The sequence below is a fragment of the Corapipo altera genome, unplaced genomic scaffold (assembly GCF_003945725.1).
Source record: "Corapipo altera isolate COAL_440 unplaced genomic scaffold, ASM394572v1 181b, whole genome shotgun sequence".
NCBI lineage: Eukaryota > Metazoa > Chordata > Aves > Passeriformes > Pipridae > Corapipo > Corapipo altera.
The window spans coordinates 1767724-1775349 of record NW_020884963.1 but is presented as its reverse complement, the minus strand read 5'-3'; positions in this window follow the sequence as shown (position 1 = coordinate 1775349).

Below are 7626 nucleotides of genomic sequence, written 5' to 3'. Positions count from 1 at the left end.
AGTAGAGTTGGTTAAAAGTGTTAATTTGACAGCAGTGCATTTTATTAGCCTGTCTTCCTCCATGAGCATTCCCAGAAGAAATTGTTATTTTCAACTCTCTTCTACCCAACCCATTCAGATGGGTAAGAACAACCATATTGTCCTAAAAGCTGAAGCTTCCTCCTCACAAACTGATCCTCAGCTCAGGTTTGCAGAGTGGAAGCACAGCCAGAGCCTTCCAGGCATTTCCAGCTGACGTTGTCCATCCCTGTCATGATGCTGTCCCAGCCTGGATTGTGCTTTCCCCGGCTCTTGGATTTGGATGTTCAGAAATTGGCAACTGCCCATCAGTCCCCACTCCCTCTCAGAACTGCCCTGTATCATGTGCAGAAATCCTGACATCCACTTGCCTTTTCCTAAAATTCATCCTGCCCTGGTTTGTTGTTGCAGGGCTGCTTTGGCCACATGTGCCTTTTGAGAGGAACAAGTCTCAGATTTAGGACCAAGAGAGATTTTGACATGAGCCCAGTTTTCTTTTCTGCTCCTTTTTCCCCCCTCAAGACACTGCTTTGAGACAATGAAAATTATTCATTTGGGTTAAAAGTAGCATCAGTTATTTATATGGGTTTTTACATATCTGAGTGAGGGACAAATAGAAATGTCACCACTCCAATGAGTTCCAATGGCACCACTTAATGGAAACATCAAAATCTCTTCCTAACCTGAATCAGTTTAACCCTGAATATTCAGGGTTCATCGTCCACACCTATTAGGGTTTAGCATCCCTCCCAGCAGCAGCCTTTGCAGGAGGTTTAGGGTGGGCTGTGCACATTTAACTAGGCAGCAGATACCCTGATTTCACAAAGAGGATCTGCAGAATTAGCTCAGTTAATGCTGCTGCTAAGATTTCACTGCTGTGAATTGCCAGAGAGACCCAGGGTCTGATCCACTCATCACAGCCACAGAAAGACTCCCACTGGCCTCCCTCTTCCCAGTCAGACACATTCTCAAAGACTTTATCAGGGGATTTTCCTAAATGCCCCTAATAATGGGAACACTATCTCGGTCATTAATGCTTTAGAAAATGCCACTTCTCACAGCCCATTGTGTTTTGTTACTAAACTCATTTTCTCCCTGTTATTTACACAGGGTTCATTACCTTTACCACATGAGAGATTCTTGGGGCTGTCCCTGTGCAGGGCCAGGAGTTGGGCTTTGCTGACTCTAGTGAGTCCCTTCCAGCTCAGAGTGTCCTGTGGTTCTCCCTTCCCTGTCCTTGGAGGTATTTCCCCAGTGTCATTGGTGTCCCCCTGTTCAGCAGTGAGGCCCAAGCCATGCTGAGCACGGCTCTGCTGGACTGGGGAGGGAGGGAGGTGCCTCAGGAACTTAGAACTGGGTTTAAGAGACTCAGCACTATCCCATGGGAAGGTTATAGCAGAGCAGGGCTCCTCTGAGTCCTGTGCAAATGACTCCCTCCACTTAACTCTCTACCATAATTCCTTAAAAGAAAAAAAAACTGGGAGAAGGGCCTACCAAGTGCATTGAGGAGTTTTCCAGGAGGAGATGGATCCTGCTGTTCAACATGTACAGTTCTTCAGCACAGAGACACGGAAGGAGAGACCAAAGCCAACAGCCACAATTAGGAATGTAGGAACCATTTCCTCCTCGTTTGTCATAGTCCTGGGAGACTCCTGTTCAGATCTATTTTGTCATGATTGTTTTGGAGTTTAATGCTAGTAAGGATAAATTTAATTGCAATCTTGCTGTTTCCTCTGAAATCATAATAGATACATGTAAAGATTTTGAAGGGAATAATCTTTTTCACTGCACTTTTCCATAAAGGAAACCAGTCAGGGAAGAGCCTTCCATGCACTGGTGTTGATAATACACACCCCAGAGAGGTGTTCACTCTAACCAGAAGGTCCTGGACTAGATTGCATCCTCAGCAGTGTTAATTTACATGCCAGGCTTCCAGAGACTGGATTTGGGAAGCCTTCCAGCAAATGAAGAGGTTCCCTGTGGTCACTTCAATGTGGTACACAGTGATTATTTTTCTTTCTCTTTCCCTGTTTTCATGAGACTGGGGTTACTCGCAGTGAGCTGCCAATTCCCATTCATTTCTCTTTCCACCATCTGTTTCTGGTAACTTTTCTGTGTGCCAGACACTTTGGATTTTTATAACCCATAGTTAATGCAACTATCTGGGAGTTTCTCCCTGCCTATCCTCCCCTTTCTTTCTGTCCTGGGCAAGCTGTAGTGGAAAGGGAGAGAAGAGAACAGCAATGCTGTTATCCAAAGGATGCCTTGGCTCACCATCTCTTGCTTAATAGAATCTACATCAACACAATACACTCCAGCACCAGTTATTAACTTATTTAACTTATCATGGTCATATTTCAACAAGTTTCCCTGTTCATGAAGTACTTTTATTACCCCTCAGTTTTGTTGCTCACAGCCATAGTCCCCAACCTTCCCACAACAAGTGGAACTTCTTCACGTTTACAGGGAGACGCACAAAGTGGCATCATCATCATGAAGACAAAGGAGATCTAAAGAAATCCTTCTTTATCACAGTACCCCAGCCAGGATGTCTTTGGGACAGAAATCAACCCCATGACATGATTTTCTGTGCTATAAAAGGATGGTTACAAAGACACAGAGAGACTTTTCTGTTATCACAGCAGAAAAAGTATAATAGAATAAAAAGCGTGTGAGGTGAAACAGGGCTGCTGGATCCACACAAGTGCTGAAAAAGGGCTGGGATATCCCACTCCCAGGTGGAACATGGGCCACTGAGGGTGACACTGCAGGCAGTTTGGCAGTTTTGTTTTAGAGCTTTGGATGGAGTTCAGAGCTGCTCATAATCCTGGAGCTGTCTGGAAGAAAAAGGCCTCAGTAAAGCAGGGGCCAGTCAGGGGTACCAGGGGTGAACTCTTCGAAAAATAATAATTGCAAAAGAAATACATGAGAAGCTTCTTTCCACGTGTGACCTCACCCAGAGCAGAGCTGGCCCACTGAGTGTCTGGGCTCGAGCTGGCAGACCATGCACTGAGCTGCTCCATCTGCTCCCAGGGCAAAGGAACATTCCAGGCTGGAGCAGAAATGCCCCTCGGACTCAGATCTGATGGAACTTCAGCAAGACATTGGGGCTGCTGCAGAAGCTGAACATCATCATCTTCCAACAAAACCCATGTGCAGACAGCCCATGGAACTGGGACCTTTACCAAAAAAATAATTCACCTTTTCCTTTTTTTCCCTCCTTTTTACGTTTACTGGTTGCAAACAACCCACACACAATTCAATTCCAGCTTCATTTGGAGTCTACAAGCACATTCTCACCCCACTAAAGCTAAATAGAAACACTGCCCTCGTGGAGCTTTGCTCTGAAAAAGTGTGCAGAGGGAGGCTGGGACAACAGCAGATTCCTCCTGGCATTTTGTTTTGATAGCTCCTGTGTGCTCAGTGACAGATCTGACAGCTCTTCCTCAAGAAATTTTCACAGAATAAAGCAGAAAGGCAAGAGTAAAGTTTACTGTTTGTTATGGATTTCTGTGTTGGGGTTTTTTTGGGGGGTTATTTCTGCTTATAATGAGAAGCTACTCAGCAAAACCAGCTGCAAGCTGTGAAGTGCATCCATTTAACTCCAGAAATCACAGCTGGGATTGCAAACCTCTTCATTCATTTGTGGGATGTCTGAGAGAGAATGCAACTATTTTGTATAGGTGGCAATGATACCTTACCCTCAGCAGAATTCCAGACCTCCAAATCCCTCACCACTGCCCAGCAATAGGATTTTCTCACCATTCCATCCTGACATGGATGCAGTTTTGCTATGAAGAGAATAACACAACTTACACAGCAAGGAATATTGCTCTTTCTACAGAAAACCCTGCAAGTCTAATAAATGACATTGAATTGGGTGGGCACAGGGAAGGCAGCACTAGTGGTCTGCACTGGCAGAACAGAGAATTCCTACCTGGAACGGGGAATAAGGAACAGTATGAGCACAGTAGTTGTCTTTTTTGCTGTTCCAAGGGAAAGAGGAGTGGGCAGCAGGGGAAGAGGTCAGTGAAGAGCAGCTGCCTGGCAGACACGAGGTGCAGCCCCTGTGCTGAGGTGTGTTCCATGTGCTCTGCACTTCACAGGAGGACAAGGGAATTAGTGAAGAAGTGGAAAGGAAAGACAGTTTGCCCTGAAGGCTGAGGCAGCAACAATCCCCTTTTGCTCCACAAGCAGCACAGGGTTAGCAAGAGCTCCTCACACAGGCCCAATGCAAAGGTTTACAGAGGACATGCTCCAGGAGCTAATCAGGGGTTTGCTAAAATATGTATGTGCACTAAATAAAATATCAAATGATATAAATACATCTCTGTCCCAATTCATTCTGCCCTGTCAGGAAAGCACTGCAGTCTATAGAGCTTCACAAGGGCTCTCTTCTGCAGGGCACTGAATTGAGTGCTCAGCTCTGTCCCTCCTGGCAGATGTTGATCAGCTTTGGTGTTCCTTTCCACATCTGGCCCTGTTGAAGTCCTAGGATTGCTCCTGAGCTTACACTGTTTTCACCATTATAAGCCAAAGTACCAACACTGAAAATCCCTTCAGCTCCTCAATTTCTGTGCAAGGGAATTACAGAAGTCCCCTGGCACAGATCTGCAGGGGGTGGTTCAGTCTCTTACCAGGTGAGGGTCAGTGCACATTAAGTGACAGCAGGTGCAAGTTTCCAAGTGCTCCATTGCCCTGTGCCATCCCCACACACAGAGTGGGATTCACCCTCCTGTGCACAGATCCAGTCTGACAGGCAGCTCCTGGGAGCCACAGCTCCTGGCACATCACATCAGCCCCCTGTGCAGCCCCCAATTGCCAGGAGGGACCAAAGCAAAGCTAAACCAGCTCTCACAGGTCCCTGCCAGGCACAGCTGCCCCGTCCCAGACCTTGAGGGACTTCCCCCACAGTCCTGCCCCCTTCTCAGGCCTCCCTCAGGCTGTGCCCTGGCTGGGGGCAGCTCTGTCTCAGAGCCAGGCAGGAGGCACAAGTGCTAATTCCTCCTCCCTGCCCTTTTTCCAGGATGGAAGGCACTGTGGGTTGACAGTTCCTTTACACCAGGATCCTTTAGAATTTGTCAAACAAAGGTTGTTTCAGGGTTCTAAACCAATTATTGTTTAGTTTCCCTTATGCTGTCTGGAAAGATTTAGGCAGAACTACCCCCTCAGCACACCCTGCCCTCTCTCCCTGTGCCTTTGGCACACTTGAGATTCCAGAGGAGTCCAGATGATCCCTGACATTCTCCCAGCACTGCCCACCCTCTATCACTTAGGACCAACAGGATTCTGCCCACACAGGGAGAAGCTTGGGCATCTTTTCTTAAACACTTTGGGGCAGAATGGCAGCTTTTGATCCCTTTCTCATGAGCTCCATCCCCATGAAGCCCATCCCAAAGGGGCTGTCCTTGCAGGAGGGGGAAGGAGCAGAGTTATGATTAAGCTGACTTGGCTTTTTCTTGCCCACAGTCACTGTCAGAGCCCCTTTATGATTTATGAGTGGTGTCACTTTTACAATAGGAAGGATTAAAGCCCATAAGATCAATAATGTCTGGAGATACAAACCCCACTGAAGTGGGTCAGTGTTTGTGGGACTAAGTAGAGTTGGCAGAAGCATCATCACCCTGAGCTAATGTTACTTCTCTGTAACTTCTCCAGGTAATTTTGGACAATACAATCCTTAAATATCTGCATAAATGTCATTAACCAGGAGAAGAGGCTGTTCTGATTCCCTTTGTCTGCAGTAACTGTGCTTCTCCAAGGCAGAAGCTGCAAATTGACTTGAGGCTCTTTCTAAACTGCAAGTATCAGATTGGAAAAAATAAGGAAAAGGCCCTTAAACAGTTAGGAAGTAATTCTGTTGCATGGTGCCCGTGCAGTTTGACACACTGATGGATGAGTAGATGAAGGCAAAAGCAAATCCTACAAGATGCCAAAATCTCCTGGCTGTGACTATTTATGAGAGCAGATTGACTGAACTCCAGATGCAACCAAAGTGCCTCACTGCAAAAGCAGAATCCGTGACTTCTTGGTACGAGGAAAAGTGTGTCCCAAACATCTCTTTCTAAGAAGGAAGCCTGGGAACTGTGCAAACCTGCTGTGTCCCTGTGGGGTGGGAGACTCCCCTCAGGGCCAGGGAAGCCAGGCAGTAACACACAGTGCCTGTTCATTCAAAATCCATGTTCTGCCCTCAGGGATGAAGGCACAACCCTTCAGGAGCAGCCTCAAAGCAATGAATGAGCAGGAACCACAGCAAGGGGTGGGGGGGTGACAGCCCCAGGTCACAGAAGGGTCCCCGTGCTCCCCTCACACCACTGGGTTTGGGGAGATGCCAGGTGAGGGATGGGGTGGCATCACACCTGCTTTAGGGCACAGATTTCCCCCAGTGCCTCTGCATTTCTAAAGCCAAGGTCTATAAATGACCAAGTTCTCACTGCTCCTATTTCAGTGTGATTTGCATACAAACCGTTCCAAACAAAGCCATTACAAGCTATTTACATACATAATACATGAAATTCCTCCACTGCATCCTCACGACCTTGCCTGGTATCTGCCCTGCTTCTCTTCCATAATTTGAATTTGTAAAGCCGTATTTTTCACCCTCTATTTTTTCCCTGCCTAATCCTAAAGTATCTTTATTTTCATTAGGGCATCTGGGGTCCAACACTTAGCTGACATGTGCTTTTGAGACAAATGTACCCAAGGCAAAATTGAAAATTCCTATTTGCACGTCATGTAGCATCTCCTCTGCAGTGCCAGGCACATAACAGAGTTAAATACAATAGAGACATTTCTTTTCCAAGTCTGTGTTCCAAACCTCACTGCACTCACTGCTCCAATTGCAAGTTCTGTGCAAGGCAGAAAGCAGAAGCTGCACAATTATCCCCTGGAATTGGGCTCAGTTTTGTTTAGAGCAAAAGAAAGGACCTCTGGGATGAGCATCCTCAGCTGGATCTCCACATCCTGAGCTGGAGCAATCCTCTGGGTATTGGGAATGAGCCTGGTTGTGAAAAGAACCCTGATTTGTAACAGGGTCATGTTTGTGAAAATACTCCCTGCAGGTGCTGCTCACATGTGCTGACCCCTGACAGGCAGGGACTGACCACGATTACAGCTCAGGTTTGGGAAGAGTTTGTGTTTAGCCTTTGGGGAAATAGTCAAGGCAGAAATCTCATTGAAATTGTGTCTCCTTACTGAAGCTGAAGGGCAGCTTTGGAGTCACTCCTGCTTTAGAGTGACATAAAGTGCTTCTTTACATCACCTGACTCACCCAGGGAGATCAGGGGAGCAAAAGAGTTAACAGGAATTTAACAAAAACCAGTAGGTCTATATAGGCCAAAATGAATTCCTCTTGAGACAACCAGAACAGTGTCCAGGTGAGAGGAACCCACCAGGGTTCTCCTTTTGCTGGGACAAAAATTAGATTCCTTTGCAGAAGAGCTGAGCAGGTCTGTCCCCCTGAGGGTTTCCTTGCAGGTGGAACATTCTGGTCACAACTCAGGCTCTTTCTTTGCATCCCAGCACCTGCATCTGCTCCTCTGCTCCGTTAGGGCTCCAGCAGGGAGCACAGGGAGAACACCCACATCTGGCACTAGGGCAGAACATCTC